General features: G+C 36.6%; 1 pseudogene across 1 annotated transcript; it reads right to left on the bottom strand.

The window, feature by feature from the left end:
* Window positions 1-704: 704 nt before the first annotated feature.
* Window positions 705-3,552, bottom strand: LOC149254675 (triacylglycerol lipase OBL1-like; annotated as a pseudogene). Its single transcript, XR_016266302.1, has 5 exons — window positions 3,137-3,552; window positions 2,730-2,986; window positions 2,598-2,631; window positions 1,814-2,495; window positions 705-1,235 (listed from the first exon to the last, which is right to left on the bottom strand). The product of XR_016266302.1 is annotated as a triacylglycerol lipase OBL1-like (transcript).
* Between the last annotated feature and the right edge of the window lie 16,869 nt (window positions 3,553-20,421).

Here is a 20,421-nt window from a genome sequence, read left to right as displayed (position 1 = left end):
GAACCATGCCAAGCAAAAACGAGACCAACCAAATTGTAGATTCGTCTATATAAAAAAATAAAATATTAAAGATTTATGTGAATCGAAACTTTGATGAAGCAAGTTGGAAATAAGTTAAAAGGAATTCCTATTCAATATTATTTCAATATAAACTATTTCAATTATATATTTTTCAGTGGGTATAATTATTTTCAATAATTTTAGTGTAGTTTGTAAGTGAAAAGTAGGTATCAATATAATAAATATCAGGTATATTAGGTTTTTATAGTTGGTATATTAGGTTTTTGATGTGTGAGTAATAAATATCATGTTACAAAGTATTAAATGCTTTGCATGTTGATGTGTCTATTGTTGGATCTAAAGTTAATTTTGATTCAATGGCTTGCATACTCAAACATGATGTAGAGCTTTGAACCATAATAGGGAGGGATCAACAATGTCTGTTCTTTTATATTTTGGAATCAATAACATCTTAAAGTTAACTTAAATCATAAATTAATAATCCTGGCTTTCTTGTAAGGTTGAAAGTTGCACATACATGTGGTTGCTCATAAACTAACAATTCTCCTATATCATATTTTCGCCAATTTAAATTAAAAAAATGAGAAATTTCATTAAAATAAGTTATGAAACCATAGATAGAAAATACATCCATGAAACATTTGATTTCAAAACGTTACTCTTTCTTTTTTTAGTAGAAAAAAACAGAACAGTCTTATATTGATAGGATTGTTTTACATGTTCGATTGGTCTTTTTTCATTGGTTTCAGCGCACCTTACTAATATCAGTGGTGTTATCAACACGTTACTCTGTATCTGCAACATGTGTAACATAATTTTTTTTTATAATAGATATATGGCATTTCTAGGTTCCTTCTTGTCGTCCAAGTAATTCGTCGTTTCCATGGACAAGCAACCACTTAAGGATTTGGTGTCAACTTCTGGTCCTCCAAGCGTTCAGATGCGTTTGAATATCCGCCTGTCACGCCTAAATTTGTATCAATATGAGCTGGTCCCACTCTAATTGCATTCACGTAGTTTACAGGACAGTGTGCAGACAAGCCTGGAATAGCAATTCCAATGCATCTGAATAATAATGCAAACCACCCTTCCTTGAAGTCTTTTCCCCTTGTGTATCCCATGATCAGACTGTGCACCAGCTCCCACATTGCAGTTACCATGTTCGGAATGCAGTACCAGATGGAGAAATTCCTGTTTGGCTCTTCCTCCACAGTCTGCAATGCAATGGAGACCCAAAAAGGAAAAAGCTTAATAAATTAGTTCGGTAAAAGACCTCAGGAAAAAAAGGGGAAGGAAAAAGAAAAGGTAAAAGCCTAATAAATATGTTTGGTAAAAGACTTCAGAAAAAAATGGGAAAGAAAAAAAATTGGTCGGCATGACTTTTGCTTTAAGGGTAGATTTTCTTTCACACGCCACACGCCATGGAGCAAACGTCTTTTTCATGGATACGTTTCTTTTTCATAAACATGTATCTAAATTCGAAATTTTCCTTTAATTTCATGATCGTGTATCTAAATTCCAAGTTTTGTTGAAATAGAATTTACAATTTTTTATAATTATCTGTATTTAATTATAGATTCTGAAAAATATTTTGTAACGGATGCAATTGGTTAAACACCCCACAACAAACATGAATCCTTCTTTAATTAAAAAAAAATCAATTTGTTACGCCAGTGCACGCCCTGATTCCCCTGACTTCTAACATTTTTGATGATCATGCTTGTAAATTCCAAGTTGCAGAAAGACAAAGGAGGAAGAATAAAGGAGCGAAGGGTTCATATGAAATTAATACCTTCTCTTTGTAACAGCTATTGTAATAAAGGCACACTCCAAAATGCTTGAACAGAAACAGTTTATTGTCAAATGGCATCCTAGGAACCATGTCGTTGCTGTACACCACTCGCAGGTACCTTGTTACAGGTTCATTCAGCTTTATATTCATAAAATTTCCGAATTCTTTATCTCCAATTCTGGGTTGTCCAAATGTATAAACCGCTAATAACTTCTCCATCAGCTGTGTCTTTTTATGTAAAATGAGTATTGCAGGAAACAATACGGCCAGAGCACCACCCAGACTGTGTCCTGTCACAACGAACTTAGCATTCTTGTGCTCTTCTAGCAATCCGCTCAGCTTTCTGCGTATGGCATAATAAGCCAGAGGTTTTTCCTGGTCTTCTGTGGCATATTCCTCTGGCAATCCAGCGATGTCACGATCCTGATTTACATCTTCCCCCTTGAGATCCAAATGGGTTTTTAAGATTTCTTCATCGCAACGATTTGCCAAACCCATTGCTTCAAGGAACCCACGTGAACTTTTCCAATAGAGCCCATTTTGTACCAGGAGAAGTCCAAGTCTGTGCTCCAGTCATCTGCATCAAATGGCTCTGTTCCTCTGAAAGCAACTACCACCAGCTTAGCATCTACTGGTTTATCACAGAAAATAAAGGCTTCGGTAGTTTTTTTTGCCAGGTAATCTGTGAATGGAGAGAAAAACATACAACATTACATTCCTACCCAGGTTAAATGACAGTAAGATTCAATTATTAGAAGTAAGATTCAGGTAATTAAATCCTTACAATTCCAACCATCTAGGAATTCCACAAAATGCATCTGCAAAACGATTGCGATATAAAACTGTTAGCAGGAAGATTTGTGGAATGGTGACTGAATCCCATGGTCTGGCTAATGAAATTCTGGACCTTAATTACCTTCCAACGATTTGCAACCACATTTCTGATAACCAACTCATTTTCATAGGCCAATTTGGAAGCCATAATGCAAATATCTGCAAGATATCTGCTCCCAACATGAATCAAATCTGTCCCACCATTGTAATCTCCATTGACTCCATGATGATGATCCAAAGCATTTATTTCCCCTTTGTCCAAATCCATGCGAAGATCCAAATGCCCAATAGCGCTTATAAACGTTTCGCTATTCCTCTGGGGTTTGATCATCCCTCTTCCTGAACAAAACAAGGATCCAATCAATAATATTATGTAACTTCTCTATTTAATATGAAGAAGCTCTGTTTTTTCTGCTGAAAAGAAAACATCAAAAAGGTTTTTTTGGTTACTTCAAATGATAAACAAACTAGCCGATAGAATATTTGGACCTGTAAGAACTCTGAACATTATTCCTCGGAGCCCTCCATTGTTTGAGAATAGATTTAACATGAATTCCATACAGGCTCCGACGAAGGCCATCGGTTTGGCTACCAAGTGGAGAAATTTCCTTGCGAGGATCGAAACCGTGATGAACCAGCGCCCATCGAATGTATCATTTGGATCCTCCACATGCTCAAGATAATCAATAAAGCTATGTCCTTTCCGGGAGAAGAAGAGAAAACGCAGGACATCCAAAATCCCTCCATTCTCAGGGCGGATTATAAGATATTCGTTATCCATCTGTTTCTCAGATTAACTTGCTCTGCAATTCCTGCTATTTTCACAAATATATCTTATCCATGTCTGTCTCAGAATAATTTGCTCCGCAATTCCTGGTACCTTCACAAATTCTTACATCACAATACACAAATAAGATATGACCATACGCATGGCTTGATTTCCGTCGTGGTTCTTTTGTCAGAATTAGGTATGGTTATTGTTTCTGCGAACGACTCGCTTTCTCTTGACATCAAAGTTGAGTTGTCGTAAGTGAAGGTGGGATTGTGGGGGATCAAATCGCACATTTACCCCGTCAACAATTTTATGGCAAGCGAACAATAATGTATTTATCAGAAATAGAAATATACTATAATATTAATTTGGGTTTTGGGTTTTGGAGTGCCTTAAAATTGGGTTTTGGGTTTTGGAGTGCCTTAAAGTTGTGTTTTTTTTATTATTAGGAGTTCGTTTTTCTAAGATGTAAGAGTTTGTTTTTCTAAGATGTAAGGAAACATGTTAATGGTTGAAGATTTAAATGAGATTTTTTTCTAAAGCTAAAACATAATATATTTTTATTATAAATGAGGAATGTTTTACATTTGCATGGTTTGTTTACATTCATCATATTATCATATTTGCCAAGGGGTTGGATGACCGAAATCCTATTCAAAATTCAAAACAGAGAACCCCACTAGAAATGGTAGTACAACAACCATTGCGTTATATCATCACCACAAAATAAAAATAGACTATATATGACACCATAGCACAACAAAAAATTGAACCATACAGTCCAAGGAGGGAACTCAAGGGGGAGGCAAAAACTACAGGGAAACCAACTATGAAATCTCAAAAAGCCATGTCTACGGATCTTACCATCAACAATATATTTTAAAGATGTAAACCTAGGAGAAAGAGACAAAACCTTTTTGGAGAGGGCATCCATATCAATATTTTGTTCCGCTATACATGCTGGACGGAGACATCGGTTAAAGCAACCTTTAAATCCCTGATATGAAGCATCCAGTTGTAGACAGAGGGGACCTCTAAGTTGTACTTTCCCAGAATCCATTGGATCAGGATAAGAGAATCCCCAATGATAGAAATCCGCTCCATGCCCAAGCATGATGAACATTGCAAAGCACCCCATAAAGTGATCATTTATGCCCTTATGTGTTCTCCCCTGCCTCCACACCAGCAAAATCTATAATGTGATGGGGGATTAATTCTCAGGAACACACCACAACCACATATGCCTCCAGAAGCAGCCTCGTCAAAGTAACAGATGGGAAAGATACCAGACAGATCAAGCAGAGAAATGGAGTGGGAGTGAGCCTTAGGGATCCAAGGGCCAATTTCCATGAAGAAGGCAACAATTTTCAAGGCAACCTGATTTGTATCTGAAAATTTGCCTTCGAAAATGAGATCATTCTGAGCCCTCCATATCCCTCACAATACATATAACGGAACAATCTTGTAAGTAATAGCACATTGAGCCCAAAACATGAGGCAAACCGCAATGGAAGATACATCTCAAGTAATAGATACTCCCAACAATAGTGATACCTCCATCCAAACAACAAAAGCAAAGGGGCAGTGTAAGAATAAGTGAGAGTAATCCTCCAAAGCCGCTTTAAGAAGAATACATCTTCCAGTGCCAATAAACCCCTTCTTCATTAAGGTGTCCCATGTGAGAATATGGTTATGGACCGCAAGCCATGCATAGCATTTAATCTTCAATGGAGCTCCCAACCCCACATTCTTGTAGACCAATCAATAAATTGTAATGGTTGTGTGGTAGAGGAAAAGTACGAGTATACATCCTTGACAGAAATTTTATCATTCAATATCTGTTCGCCCCTTACCAAAAGATCCTTGTTCTGTGATAAGGTGATCCCAACTTGACATAGGAGATTACAAGATTTCTCCCAACCCCCTTCCAGATTTTGGGGAAAATGCCAAGCATGATGCCATACATTGGAAGCAAGAGGAAAGTGACCCAACATAGACAAATCAGCAAGTGTAAAGATCCCTTGTTGGTTTAGAAAGTGTATTGTGTGGACAAAGAGGAGGTGGGAATTGGGAAAGCCCTTAATAATGCCCATCCCAACATTGATACTCTGGCCATTGCCCACGAGCCAATGAATATTACTATAAAACCGCAAGATCAAATGTTTGAAGCTTCTGCAAATAATAGATGAGCCAAGATTTGTTGGCGCCCTGCAACCACCCACTCCTCCAACTTGTGATGATGGAGGTATTTGTTGAAAATTATGCTCTGCCAAAGACTGCTTTCTTCGAATTCCCTCCACAAATTGGTGGTCAAGAGAGCAAGATGAAACCTCCTAAAATCCATCAAACCCCATCCACCCAACAGAATGGGCCTAGAAATCACATTTAGGCCGATGAGATGTCTCTTGTTGTCGGGTCCGATTATAGACCAAAGGAATTTGGAGATAAGGGCATCAGTCTTGTGAATGATTGCTTGAGGGATATAGAAAAGATGCATTCAATAGACAAGGATGCCTTGCAGAACAACTTTAATCATGATGACCCTACCCCCAATCGAGAGCCACTTGTGCTCCTAATAGGCTAGCTTCTTTTCGACTTTTTTAACAGCAATGTCGAGTCGTTGTTAAGATATTTCCCGGGTTTTAGGTAACACCCCAAGTATTTGAGACCCGCTGACATAGGGTAGATTTTCACCCCAAATAAAGAAGCAACCTCCCGAATCTGTTTCGAGTCTACATCATCTGAGAAAATTTCAGTCTTGTTTTTGTTAATGAGTAGACCAGAAGCTTTTCCAAAATTGTCAAGGACAATTTGAAAAGACGCCCATTCGTCATATGTTGACTCCCCTACACAGAAGACATCATCCACAAATAAAATGTGGGACAAAGGATAGTTTCTAGTAACCTTACAGCTGGTTATAGAGCCTTCCTCCATTTTAGCCTTTATACTTCTATTGAAGACGTCCATAACCAATATAAAGAGAAATGGAGACAACGCACAGCCTTGGTGAGGCCCCCTATCTATTTTGAAGAAATGGGTGTGTTCACCATTGATAAGAACTGCCATAGCAGCGGAAGAGAAGCAGCCCTTAATCCACCAGGCATGTATGTGGGGGAAACCAACTTTATATAAGATCATGATTAAAAATTCCTAGTCCACATAGTCATATGCCCGAATAAGAGCAATTTTCATGAGACATGATTTTAATTTTCTGGTTTTGATCGAGTGCATAGTTTCTTTTGCAATTGCAACAACGCCTTGTATTCTCCTATTGGACATAAAACCAAATTGGTCCAACGTGATGTGAGGAGATAAAATCCTTTTGATTCTGTTTGCAAGAAGCTTAGATATCATTTTGTATACAATGTTACATAAATATATTGATCTATATTCATCAAAAGAATGAGGATTGGATTTTTTTGGGAATTAGAGTAAGCAAAGTTGAATTTATAGCACTTGGAATGTGCCCTGAATTCTTGATTGTTTCCCCATGTTGACCAGCTCAGGGCCCATTAGCTCAAAGAAGAAAACAAATAGGTCAACTGGCCATCCATCTGGCCCGGGACTCTTGTCCTTAGCAATATCCTTAAGCGTTTGCAGCAGTTCCTCCTTCGATATAGGCTCGTCCAACCTTTCAACATCCTCCTCTCCGACCATCTGGAGAACAACTTAACAAACTCCATTTTCTCTCCCATAAAATCACCTTCAACGGCCTTAAATTGGTTTATGAAATGTTTGAAAGCAGTCTATTTTATTTCCTTGACAAAATGTGAGAATGGACCCATCTTCAACATTTATTGCCCATATAGTATTTTGATGTTTCCTCTTTGTAGCATCCTAGTGGAAACATGTTGTATTTATGTCTCTACTTCTAATCGAGACCAATCTATTGTTTTTTACGCCATTCCTCTTCTTGATGCCTGAGTAGTTTGTCATTTCTCATCATCAAAGATAAAATGGATTTCTGTTGTTGCTCAGAAAAATATCGTGGAGCAATTGGGTCCATCATAAATTCAATTTCTTTCTCAATTACCAATAGTTCCTTTTTGATTTCATTTTTCAGGTTGCTTATCCAGTTTTTGACCTCGATTTTCAACCTTTTAAGTTTATACTGGACCTGCATCACCGAATTATCTATTGTCTCGGGAATTGGAGAAGAGCAAGAATTGTTGACCAAGTTCTGGAGCTCAAAATCGTTCAACCAAGTTGAATTAAACTTAAGAGGAATTTTGTTGCTGCCATTCCAACATAATCGCATCATGGTTAGAGACTCCAGTGTAGAAATTCTAGGATTGCAGTTGTATTATCCGATGATGCCAAATCGAATCAACGATAAATAGATCAAGCCGGTTAGCAATACCCTCATCCCTAATGCATCCATTACGCCATGTCGCCGTGTCGAGCGTCACCTGTAAAATTCCATCCCTGCATGTCAGGGAAGTGGAAACAATACAACATCAATGAGCGTTTTTCCTTAATGAGTTATAAAATATAAATTTGGGTGATGTAAAAGTCTACTTTTTTATGCACTACTAACAAAGTAATTCTAGGTGGCATAATTTTTCTACATTAGCAAATCCCTGTTAGTAATTCTAGGTGGCATAATTTTTCTACATTAGCAAATACTAAGTTGTGCCTAGTGCTGATTTGACAAGTGAGTTATGATAGGTTTTTCTCAATGTGTAAAAAAGAAAAAGAAAAAAATATGAGATTAATTAGCATAATCACATTAATAAATGTAGTTGTTATCTTAATTAGCATAATCACAATAATAAATGTAGTTGATATTGTAAAATCCACATTGATATAATGCTATTTGTTATTTGATAATTTACATGGTAATTTCTTAATTGTCGAAGATTCTTATTTCAACTTAAGGTGGATGAGGATATGCTGTTTTTTTTTTAGGGCCTAGATTGATTTTCAAGGAAATATGCTTAGTGTTTGCATAAAAAAAATTTATCTAGCAAAATGGTCCATTACTTTTAATAAATTTTAAAAATTAGATTCATGCCACATGGCTCCTTGCCCACAAATTTCCTGGGGATTTGATATTATTCCAATTCTAATAAGGTCTTCCATGATAAATTCTTCATTATAATTTATAACATTCATTTATATAAGCAAATTTTTATTTAGTAAAATGGTCCATTTTACAATAAAATGTATAATTCTTTCTCTTTTTTTTTTTTTTTTTTTTTTTTCAAGTTAAAGTTGATCCATAACCTTTTTATACATGGTTAATCAAGGAAAAGTGTGCATTAGTAAGACATTCTATGTGTTGCAATAGTTTTTTTGGTTATATTTATGAAGGCTTCGGTTATATCAACCACATTAATATTTTTAATGTGGTTGTACTAGTTTTATTATATAAAAGTGAAAAGGTAAACATGTATTCACATGATGCCATTTGTAATTTGATGATTTCATAACCATATTAGGCAAATGTGAAAAGGTAAATATCTATTCACATGATATCATTTGTCATTTGATAATTTGCATGGTATTTTTTTAGTTATATTAGATAAATGTGAAAAGGTAAAGATAGATTTAGATATAAAAGCTAATTAATATTTGAAATTTCATTCATTAATGTAGAGGAGACAATTATAACTATAACATAAATATGAAATATCATTCATTAACGAGTTGTTTTTAGTGAGTCTTTTTGTAATTTTCATCGCAACGATCCCCCAAACCCATTGCTTCAAGGAATTAAAGTTGACCCATAACCTTTTTATACATGTTTAATCTGGTAAATGTGTGCATTAGTAAGACATTCTCTGTGTTGCAATAGTTTTTTGGTTATATTTATGAAAGCTTCGGCTATATCAACCATATTAATATTTTTAATGTGGTTGTACTAGTTTTATTATATAAAAGTGAAAAGGTAAACATGTATTCACATGATGACATTTGTAATTTGATCATTTCATAATCATATTAGGTAAATGTGAAAAGGTAAATATGTATTCACATAATATCATTTGTGATTTGATAATTTGCATTGTAATTTTCTAGTTAAATTAGATAAATGTGAAAAGGTAAAGATAGATTTAGATATAAAAGCTAATTAATATTTGAAATATCATTCATTAATGTAGGGGAGCCAATTATAACTATAACATAAATATGAAATATCATTCATTAACGAGTTGTATTTAGCGACATTTTTTGGAAGTTTTTCAGGTGGGTTTTTGTAGTCTAATTTCTTTAAAATCCAATAGGAATTTATTGAAATCACAAGCTTGATGGGTAACCCCTGCACAATCAAAGTGCCCTAGGGGTTTTTCAGGGTGCTGAATCCATATACACACTCAAAAAACTAGTTTAAATAACAAAAATCAAGATTTCACCTCAAATTTTTGGGTGGGATTTTGGAAAGTCCAAAGAATCGCACTAAAGACAACTCCATTCATTAATGTACAGGAGACCGTTATAACTATAACATAAATAGTTAGAGTAAAGAAAAAATAAGCTATCAAACTTTCAATAAAGAAAATGCTTATCTACATAAAAAATTTGAATGATTTAAAAATGAATTTTTTTTATTATTATTAATTTGATTTACAAAAATTATACTTAAAAAATAAATACATAATCTTTCTTTAAATTTTAATTTATAAAATAATAATCAAAATTACTATTATAAAAATATTATAATTTTTGATCTAGACTAGTGCAAATTGATTCCAAACACCAAAATTCTAGAAACCAAAATTATAATCCATTCTTTCAAAAACAAAAAATTATATCACTGTGATTCTCATACTTAAATGAAAACATATATTTTGAAAATGGCTATCAGATTTAAAATCTACTGGAACTAAATACATACTAGTGTACAACGTGATCCAAGATTAATGATATAGTTGATTTTTTTTGGTGTAACCTTAATTTTAACCATCCATTAATAATGTAAATAAAAATAAAGACTAGTGTACAACGTGATCCAAGATTAATGATATAGTTGATTTTTTTAGTGTAACCTTAATAGCAACCATCAATTAATAATGTCAATTAATTTTTTTTCTAATTGTAGCATGTTTTATTACTTTGCTCATTCTTTAAAAACAAATTATTTTATTGTTAAGTATAACAATTCAATTTTTTTTTAATTTATGATTGGTGAAGAGAGCTCAGATTTTATTTGGTAATGATATTGCTGCCGCCTTTTGCAATAAGACTCTGGGAGTGAAGTGTTCTTTAAATTAATGACAATAAGCACGACCCAAATCCTTATTGGGAGTTAAGCGTGCTCTAAATTAATGATAATAAGCATGATCGAATCCCTAAACACTATTCGTATTTATTTGTGAAAAAGTCCATCAAAGAGTGATATGTTTTGACCTTCTTCCATAATTGAATAAATCCTCATCCTTTATGGAAACAAATTTCTATGTGATATCATAGTTCTATTTATGGTTGCGCCTGAGAAAATACGTCAGCTCATAGTTTCTCTATGGTCCATGTTTCTAAAGTAACCCAAACTATGAAATTGTTTTTGGAGTGGCCATCGTCCATGGATTTCTGCCTGATTTCACATTGTCATTTATATTTTTACGGTTTATTTTTGGAGAATTGGCTATGAATTTCTGCGTTTCCGCCAGAATCATTGTTCTACTAGTAATTTCAACCCGCTCTAAAGAATTTTCTCAGCTTGTGAAGCCACTCAACCATGAACATATTTTGACTAAGGTTGCGAGAAATACAGTTAGAAACCCAAACCAAGAATTTATTGCTAATAAAAATCAAGAAGAATTAAAATCTTTATAATAAAAATCAAGAAGAGTTAAAATCCCTTTTGTTTCATGGGTTTGGCATTAGTTCAAAATGCTCATAAATTTGATTATTTTAAATTTTAAAGTTTGTTTGATAATATGTTTAATCATTTGAATGTTCAAAATATTTAAATTTTATATGTATATAATTTAGGAATATTTATGAATGGATTTTTTTCAATTAATTAATTGATAAATTAAATTAAAATTATATAATAAATTTTATTTTATTTTATTTTTATTTTTTATAACTGAAACGGGTATGTTTTTTATTTATTTGAAGGTAGATGGTTGGGCCAAAGCCTAAACAACCAAGAGTATGGTTCTCCTTATCCTCTTTCTTATGCTGGGATGGATTACAGTTCTGTTAAGAGAAGCAAGATTGGTATGATATCTCGTCATTAATGTTGAGTTGTCCCTTCTGAAGAGCACACCCTTTATTTTCCATGAGGTCTGCTTCACTGTTCGAATTCCTTAGAATGTGGTAGAATTTGTAGGTGTCGAATTCAAGGAGGGTTCTCTTTAATCTGCTGAGAATTTTGTTGAGGCTTGCATTATTGAACAATTCCTCCGTGTTGAGTTTTTTGATTAGTATTTCTGAGTCTCCAAATGCTTGAAAGTCTTTGATGCCTCTTTCCCTTGCAATTTGGCATGCTTTGAGGAGAGCTAGAATCTCTGCTTGATTGTTGGTTTTTTGCCCTACACCCTAGCAAAAGCAATCCCTTCTTGAGCCATCCATAGAGTACATAATACCCCCTGCTCCAGCAACATCGGGGTTCCCTTTGGAAGCCCCATCAAAGAAAATCGAGGTTAGATGTTGTTGCCTCCACCAATCTTGGAAAGTGATGTCAGAATCTCTTTTTCGCCATTCAGGGTTTGCAATGGGGGGGACCAAGGGGAGCTTTCGAGGTAGAGGGGAAAGAGAATCCAACCATCTATTTTCTTCAGGAAGGAGAGTGAGGTAGTCTTTAAAGTAAGATTGCTGGATTGCTTCTAAAAGGAGGGATTTTGCTTTGGTTGCTACTTTCAAGGGAGTATAAGAGATTTCTTTGAAAATTTGTTCATTCCAGGTCAACCAAATTTGCCAACATACGTATTTGGGGACGGCGATCCAGATTCTGTTCCATAGAGATTTACTGGGAATATTGTGGGGATATAGGTGGCTCCATGAGGCAAATAACTTTGCTACAAAATCATGGCCCAGGGGGGCAATCTGGAGTTCATGGAGAATGTAGCCCCATACTTCTTTAGCAAAATAACAGTCAATAAAGAGGTGTTTAGTTGTTTTAGTATTGCTTCTGCAGAGGGCACATCTGTGCAGTATTGTGTAGCTTCTCTTGGCCAGATTTTCTCCTGTTAGGACTCTGTTATGCACCCAAAAAAAAAAAAAGACTTTGGGAAGACCTCCAGGATCCCATACTTTTTCCCAAAAACTGGGTGGATGATCGTTGATTTTTGTTGGGTGAAGGGCGTTGTAACCAGCAGCTGTGGTATACCTTCCTGAGTGTCCCCATCCCCATGCGTCCTTCATGCTTCGATGAACTGGTGCTGCCTCTTCAAGCGATTCGATAAGCCGATTTTGTTGTTGTAAGAGTCTAACAGGGACGTTGTGGAAGTCCCAACAACACCAATTGCCTTTGTTGTCCCACCTAGAAAGATCGCAGACACTATTGATGCCAGCGCATTGGAGCCACTCCTTTATATTTGCGATGTCTTCAGACTCAGATAGCAGAGCACGATCCATAATGCGATCGTCCCACAGAGAGGTTTTCTTTCCATTTTTGGGCACACGATACACCTTCTCTCTGAAGAAGTGTAGACTTTTTCGGCATAAATTCCAAGTTTGGGAGCAGTTAACTGAGATGCAGGCTTGTAGATTCCATAGCGCAGGACCATCTGCGTACTTGTACAAGAGTGATTGACTGACCGGGTGCTATGGATCACAATGTAATTTCCACTGGATTTTGCCACCAAGCATAAGGTTAACCATCGCAGGATCGCGAATCTGTAAACCGCCCTCTGTGATGTCTCTTTTGACTATGTCCCAGTTGATTAGGTGAATTTTTTCCTGATTCCCTTTCCCCCCTTGCCATAGAAAATCCCTCAGGAGTTTAGATATTTGATCCATCACATTTTTAGGAGCAAGAAGAAAAACAGCTTGGTAAATTGGCAACACAGACAATAGAGTTTTAATTAGAATTACTTTTCCTCCTTTTGTTAACCAGTAGCCTCCCCAAGATGAGATTTTTGTTTTGATTTTGCTGATAATGTCGCTCCACAGATCCCTTTTGTTAATTCCATTTGTAATGGGCAAACCTAGGTATTTGATCTTGTCCCATTTTGCATAGGCTTTAAAGCCCAGGATCTGAGATATGCTCATGAGCTCTTGTTGTTCCATATTCCAGCCATAAATTTCACTCTTTCTTTCACTTACTAAGGCTCCTGTTGCCCTGCAATAGCATTTGAGGACTGAGTCAAATGCCATTGCAATTCTGAGAGAGGCTCCTCCTAGAAGAGTAGAGTCATCCGCATACAGGGCATGGTTTAATGGATCTATTCCATGGGAAATTCTGAGGTGAGGTAGTGACCCAATGTCTCTCTCAACAGTGAGCTTTCTTCTTAGAGATTCAACCAGCATAATGTACAGAAAAGGAGATAGGGGGAAGCCCTGCCTAAGGCCTCTCTAGACATGAAAGAAGCCAGTAGGGCGCCCATTAACCAGGGGGGCAATCCAGGGATTGTCAATACAGGCTTTTATAAGATTCACAAACTGGTTCGAGAACCCGAAGGAGCGTAAGACTTTGATGAGGAAGGTGTGATTAACCCTATCAAAAGCATTCACCATGTCTAGTTTTATCAACATTCCTTTTTCTTTTCGCTGTTTACTTGAGTGAATTGTCTCCTGCACTTGGATGACATTATCCAAGATGTGTCTACCTTCAACAAATCCTCCTTGGGTGGAGAAGATGAGCCTTTTGAGTAATGGTTTAATTCTGTTTGCTAACAGCTTGGCCAAAATTTTGTAGGAGGCATTACATAGAGATATGGGTCTGAATCTGGCAAAGGTTTCTGGGTTGGCCTCTTTTGGAATTGGTTCCTCCTCCTATCTTAGCTTTCTTCTGGAACCCTCTTATCATTTTCTGGAGTTCATATTTAATGGTATCCCAACAGATCTTGTAGAAGTGGATGGTGAACCCGTCAAGCCTAGGAGCCTTATCAAGTTCCATAGACCAAATAACATTAATTATTTCTTCCTCTGTGAAGGGTTTGATGAGATCATGATTGTCTTTTGAGCTGAAAAGGAAAGGGATGTTTGAGGAGCTCCGCTGAGTCTTCCTCACTGCCTTGTGTCCCTGCAGTAAAAAGCTTTTTGAAGTGACTTTATGCTGCCTCTTTTATTTGTGCAAACCCTTTGCAGATCTGCCCTTCTTCAGTTGTGATTTCTGAAATATGATTACGTGAGAGTCTAGCTTTATATTGGCGATGAAAGAAAGAGGCATTTCGATCCCCAGCCTTCAACCACAAGCTACGGGATTTGATTATCCAGTACTCTTCTTCCATTCTAAAGGAGTGGAGGGAAGAGCGTTGGGCTTATACCTCTTTTCCTATCATCTCTGAGGTGATATCCTTGTGTTCCATTTCAACTTGTATGTCCTCCAAAGTCTGCACTATTTCTTTCCTTTGGTTGGTTGGATTTGAAGTGGGTTTTTTTATCCATTCTTTCAAGGCTTGTTTTGCTGCCTTAAGCTTTTGCTCCCAAACATAACATGGTAATCCCGAGATTGGTTTGGCCCAAGCTTCTTTCATTGTTTCCATGAAACCATCCCTTTCAATCCAGAGGGGGCTGAAGCAAAAAGGAAGAGGACCCAAGTCTTCTTCATCCTCCAGGAGCAGCTGAATGGGCTTATGGTTTGAAGTTAATTTGGGGAGGATTTTTGTGTTGATTATCTTGTTGTTCATCATCAGTGAGCTTTGAACTAAGAATCTGTCCAGACGAGCAGATATGTGTTCCTCCCCTTTCCTGTTATTTGTCCATGTATAGATACCTCTTAGTGGGCTAAAACCAAGGAGGTCCCATTGCTGGATGAGATCTTCCACAAAAGGCAACAAATGGTCTCTACTGTTGTTGCCCCCTCTCTTTTCTTTGGGCTTCAGAACTATGTTTAGATCTCCAGCAAGGATTATGTTATTGGGGTTATGTTGCTCTAAGAATGCTAGGAGGGAATTCCAACATTCTCTTTTTTCAGAGTAAAGAACTGGAACATAAAGATTGAAGATTGAGATAGTCAACTTATTTGCACAATGCTTTAATTCTGTGAAGATCTAGTGCTGAGTTTTGAAGGAGTTGGTCAGGTGGAAGAGATCTTTTTTCCATAGGGTATCTAGCCCCCCTGAAGAGCCACTTGAGCTTACTGCTTTTCCTGCATTTTTCTTCCACTTCACCTTACTGATGTCGAGGAGGGCTTGCCCTTCGATTTTTGTCTCTTGGAGCATGAGAATATCTGGTGGTTCGATTTTCAGTAGATCCTTGAGTACTTCTATTTTCATGTGGGTCTCCAGACCTCTACAGTTCCAAGAGACAAGACACATTATTTACCAGATGGGGGGAGGGATCCTCCCTTAGGAGGCCTTGTTCTGGTATTTCTCCCAATAGACATCTCTATCATGGGCTGGCTGCCTTGAGTTTTAAGTCTTTCAGCCTCCTCCTCCCTTGCTTCTTTATGGGATTTCCTTCTGGCTCTTTTTGATGGACGCTCGTAGATCTCGTCCTCCGATGATCTTGAGCTATTTGTTGGCTTTTTCCTTGTGACTTCTGCATACGAGGGATTGGAGGGGCTGCCTTTGGAAGCCTCTGGGTGGCCTGCTTCTTCGTCTTCTTTGTTGGAGTTGGATGTTCCTTCCTGGTCTATGTTTTCTAGGATTATTTCTGAGGGTTGGGCTTGACTGCTTTCTTTTTCATTTGGGTTTGGACCCCTTTCTTCGGTGGGTTTTGAGCTATTTGGGGCCTCCTTATGAGTGACTTTCCCCTACCTTTTTTTTACTGCGATGCTTTCTGGACTAGGGTCCATTTCTCGCCATTGTGCATCTCTGCTTGTTCCTCAGCCTTTTTCTTGCAGTGTTTTGTGAAATGGCCGTGACCATGGCAGTGTCTACATTTAAAAGGGAGTTGTTCGTAATCCAGTTCTTGAACATGCATCCGACGACCATTAGCTTGATTGCTTCTGGAAGTCCCTCGTCCAGATCGACTTCGACACATATGCGAGCACACGAATACTGATCTTTTTTGACTGCTTGGTCTATGTATTTTCCTAGAGCGTTGTCGATTAGCTGAAGAGACTTTTGGTTCTAGCAGTGGAGGGGAAGATGGGGCAAACGCACCCAGACAGGAACAGCTGATGGAACATCCTGAGCAGGGTCAAAATCGGGCGACCATTTGTTCAGATATAATCCTTGTGGACCCATAAAATATGGTCCGTTCCTGAAGATTAAGCTTCTGTCCTTTGTACTTTCGAAGACGAAAACGAAGTAGCCCTTGCCCACAAAGTAGCTTTTTATGGCCTCTTTGGTTAACGGGATCCAGTTTCTCTGAACCCACTCTTCAACAGATTTTGGTGAAGGCCAGAGGCCAGTGAGGCCTCTCTCTGCAAGATTCAGAGCTGCTCTGCATGTTTCTTCTTTCGGGAGAGCAACAGAGGGTATGCTGTCCATTTTCTTCATGAATTTCTGTTGCATGGTGGAAGGGGTTCTCTTAATGCAAGCTGCTATCATCGTTTTGAAAGCCAGAACCTCTGGGGGGAGAGGGGGGGGAGGCGGGCCCCCACTGGAGTCCATTGGAGAGCTGAGGGGCTCAAGAGCTGTTGTGTGCAGCAGCCATAGGGGGCGCGCAGAGCAGAGGCGGCAGACCTAGTTTGCAGCAGAGAGGCAGCGCGCGCAAAGAGTATAATAGAAATTATATAATATTTAGATAATAATAATGTATTTAAAAAATATGTATTAAAATTATTATATTTTATTAAAATTATTAAAATTTAGTTTTTTTTTCCTTCTTCTTCAAAATAGTATCAATGGAATAAATTATATTGTAATTATATTTTAAGTGGTTTGTGACTATTCTAATATGATTTATTCATTTTTATATTTAATTATCACATAGTCTATTTTCATTCACAAAGACGAGGTGTTTGGGCTTTTAGAAATCTATGTTACAAAATAAGAAATTGAATGTATTATATAAATTATTATTTTTAGTTTATGATGTTTCTTTAGAATGAATAATTTTGATGGGTTTATTTGTAATAAATAAAATAAGGATTAGGAAATAATTTATGCTTATAAAAAGTATTTTTCATATTTACAAATTTTTCTTATATAAAAATTTAATTTAAGTAGTAATTTAATTAAATTTGTGGAAAACAAATTTAGGTGTGGTGGATAATAATCATTCCTCTCAGCCATTTGATATAAACTTGATTCTCTCTCACACACATAAAAATATAATATTAGTCAATTGAGTTTATCTCCTATGGCTCGAAAGAATGATTGGGAACCCCAATCATTCTACTTGTTATTTGATACATATACCTTAGTGGCCACTCTCTTCTTTACTTGCACAAATTTTATATTTGATTTGAAATATAATTTGATAATAATTATATATGCTTTAACATTATAATAAATTTAATATAAATTATTTAATATTCATAAAATAAATAAAATAAATATAAAACATTAGGCAAAGTAAAATAAATATTGAATATCATTAGATTCATGTAATTTTAATGAAAACTCAATTATTTTAATGAACATAACTATCCATCAAATTTAACCTCATTCCTATAAACAATATTTAATGATGAAAAAAATCAAAATTCTAAAGATATATTATTGTGTATATCCAATCTGTGGAGAACCATTCTAGTGAGTCAAGGAAAGTGTACAATAAATTATAATCACAAAAAGCTTAAAGTTTATGAAAAACCGTCTACAAATAAAATTTTTAATTATAATCTAACCATGAATTCTCTTGCTATTTTATTTATATTATTTATTAATATAAAGTTGTATGTCATTATCAATTTTTAACCTAACTTAACTATAATTAAATATGGGCCTTGTTTTTCTTTTTCTACAACGAAATATGTATAGATTAGATCTCTAAGTATCATGCATTGTTTATTTGAATAGATATGAACTTGATATGGTAACTTATTAATTGGTTGAAAAATTCAAAACCCTTTGGGTCTAAGTATGCAATGTCACCATGTAAAGCTTTGCCATATCATCGAGCCGCTTCTGATGCCAATGGACCCAAAGGATCAAATATTTTTATTGCTTTTGATTCTATTTCACCTGCCCGGGAATTCTCGTTCCCCCATCCACTGTTATGCAATCTTCATAGGCTGGGATGTTTTACGTGGGATAAGTTGATAAAAGAATGGTCTGGCTCTTCTCCGGTTTGGAAGGATGGGGAGGAGTTGCATTTACCCCATTCGATGCTTCCTCTTTGGATGTCGGTAAAAGCGAGACTTGGTAGTTTGGGGATCACCCGAACGGGTTCAAAGGATCGTCTGGTATGGTCTCTCCATAAACCTGTGAGCGTAAAGCACATTTATGCTGATATGATCTCCGTTATTGCTGGAAGTCCTCCCCCGCATTTCCCTCCCTGTTTTTGGAAAGCTGCATGTCCGCTGAAGATGATTATTTTCTCTTGGCTGTTATTTGGGAACAAAAATCTCACATGGGAGATTCTTCAAAGGAGAAGCTGGCAGGGTCCGAGTAGATGTTCCATGTGCCTCAATGACACGGAAACAAATTTGCATATGTTCTTTCAGTGCCCCTCGTCCCTTTATATTTGGTATGATTTGTCTTTATATTTTGGTTTCCCTTACAACATATTTTCTTCTGTTCAGGAAGGTTTTATTTGGTGGAGTAGACAATCCTCATCTTGGAGATCGCTGTTCATTATCACATGCTGGTACTTGTGGAACTGGAGGAACGCACACATTTTCCAAGACTCTAAGGAACCTCTCCATGCTATTCTTCAGCGTATATTGGCTTGCCATGATTCCTTTCATCAGAATGCCTCTCTGCCAAACATGTCTGCTATATGATGCTGCGGGGTTTTGCTCCTGCAAGAGGTTTTATCCCTCCAGATCGTCAGTATCATGTCTTTTGGATCCTCTTTTCCATGGCCGGGCGTATCTGCCCCTTCTTCTTTATATGTTTTTGCATGTATCTGTATATGGAACTGTCACGTCAAGTGTTGACATGTCTCTGTCGAGCTTTTTGAACATCTGGTTTTGTAGATGTGTAGTATATGTTACTTCTCTCTTTTCAGAGTGTTTTAGATCTGGTCTATCTGACATCTATTTTTTGCTAAGGATGATAGGCTTATATCGCCTCAATGGATTATCTGTATGCTTTTTCTGAAAGGGAGACTGGGCATTTCTATGCCTCATCCGAATCTCGAATATGTATTGATGATCTTTATATACTCTTAATATAAAGCTATGTTGGTTTTTTTTCTCTGAAAAAAAAAAAAATGTCACCATGTATGATGACTCAGTGATAGATGTGTTCTCCACTTAGGTTATATGTCATGGTTAAATATTTATTCATGTCTTTAATATTTAATAATACATGAGCATTCCACATCACAGAACCATGGGTCCCCAACAACCATACTCAATAACTCGAATGTTTTATATTTGACACGATTAAGTGTTTTATGAAAGTTCTAGATGTCATTGTTACTGGTAGTCGTGTTATGAGCTGGCATCGATCGACGATGGTAAATTTAGGGTTTATCCAATGATGCATGACTCAGGCATACCATTAAGGAAACTACCATGTCCCATCGCCTCATGTCGCTCTTATTTAAGGCTCTTGTCTTCTTGGTCAGCTTTGCAACGCTCACGACTAACCATAGTTTGTTTTTCCTCCTTGGTCGGCTCTGCAACGATCACAACTAACCATAGTTTGTTTTTCCTCTGCTACACATTTTCCATCGATGGATTGCAACAATTATGCAGGTAATCATTTCAATTTTAAACCAGGAAGCCTTTACTCCAGCAGATATGCCTCCCTATTTTGAAAAATCTCTAACAATCAACTACAATTTTCCTCTAGGTGTTTCTTTCTAGGAGTCAACAAGTCTTGGCCGTTCTATTGTAACTCTCTGGAAACAACCACGAAACCAATTTTTCGTAAGGGGACTAAGG

This window comes from Pinus tabuliformis, chromosome 7, assembly GCF_031772625.1.
Source record: "Pinus tabuliformis cultivar Carrire ecotype Pingquan chromosome 7, CPIR1, whole genome shotgun sequence".
NCBI lineage: Eukaryota > Viridiplantae > Streptophyta > Pinopsida > Pinales > Pinaceae > Pinus > Pinus tabuliformis.
Note: the sequence above shows the minus strand (reverse complement) of the source record. Positions and strands in the feature narration are given on the sequence as shown.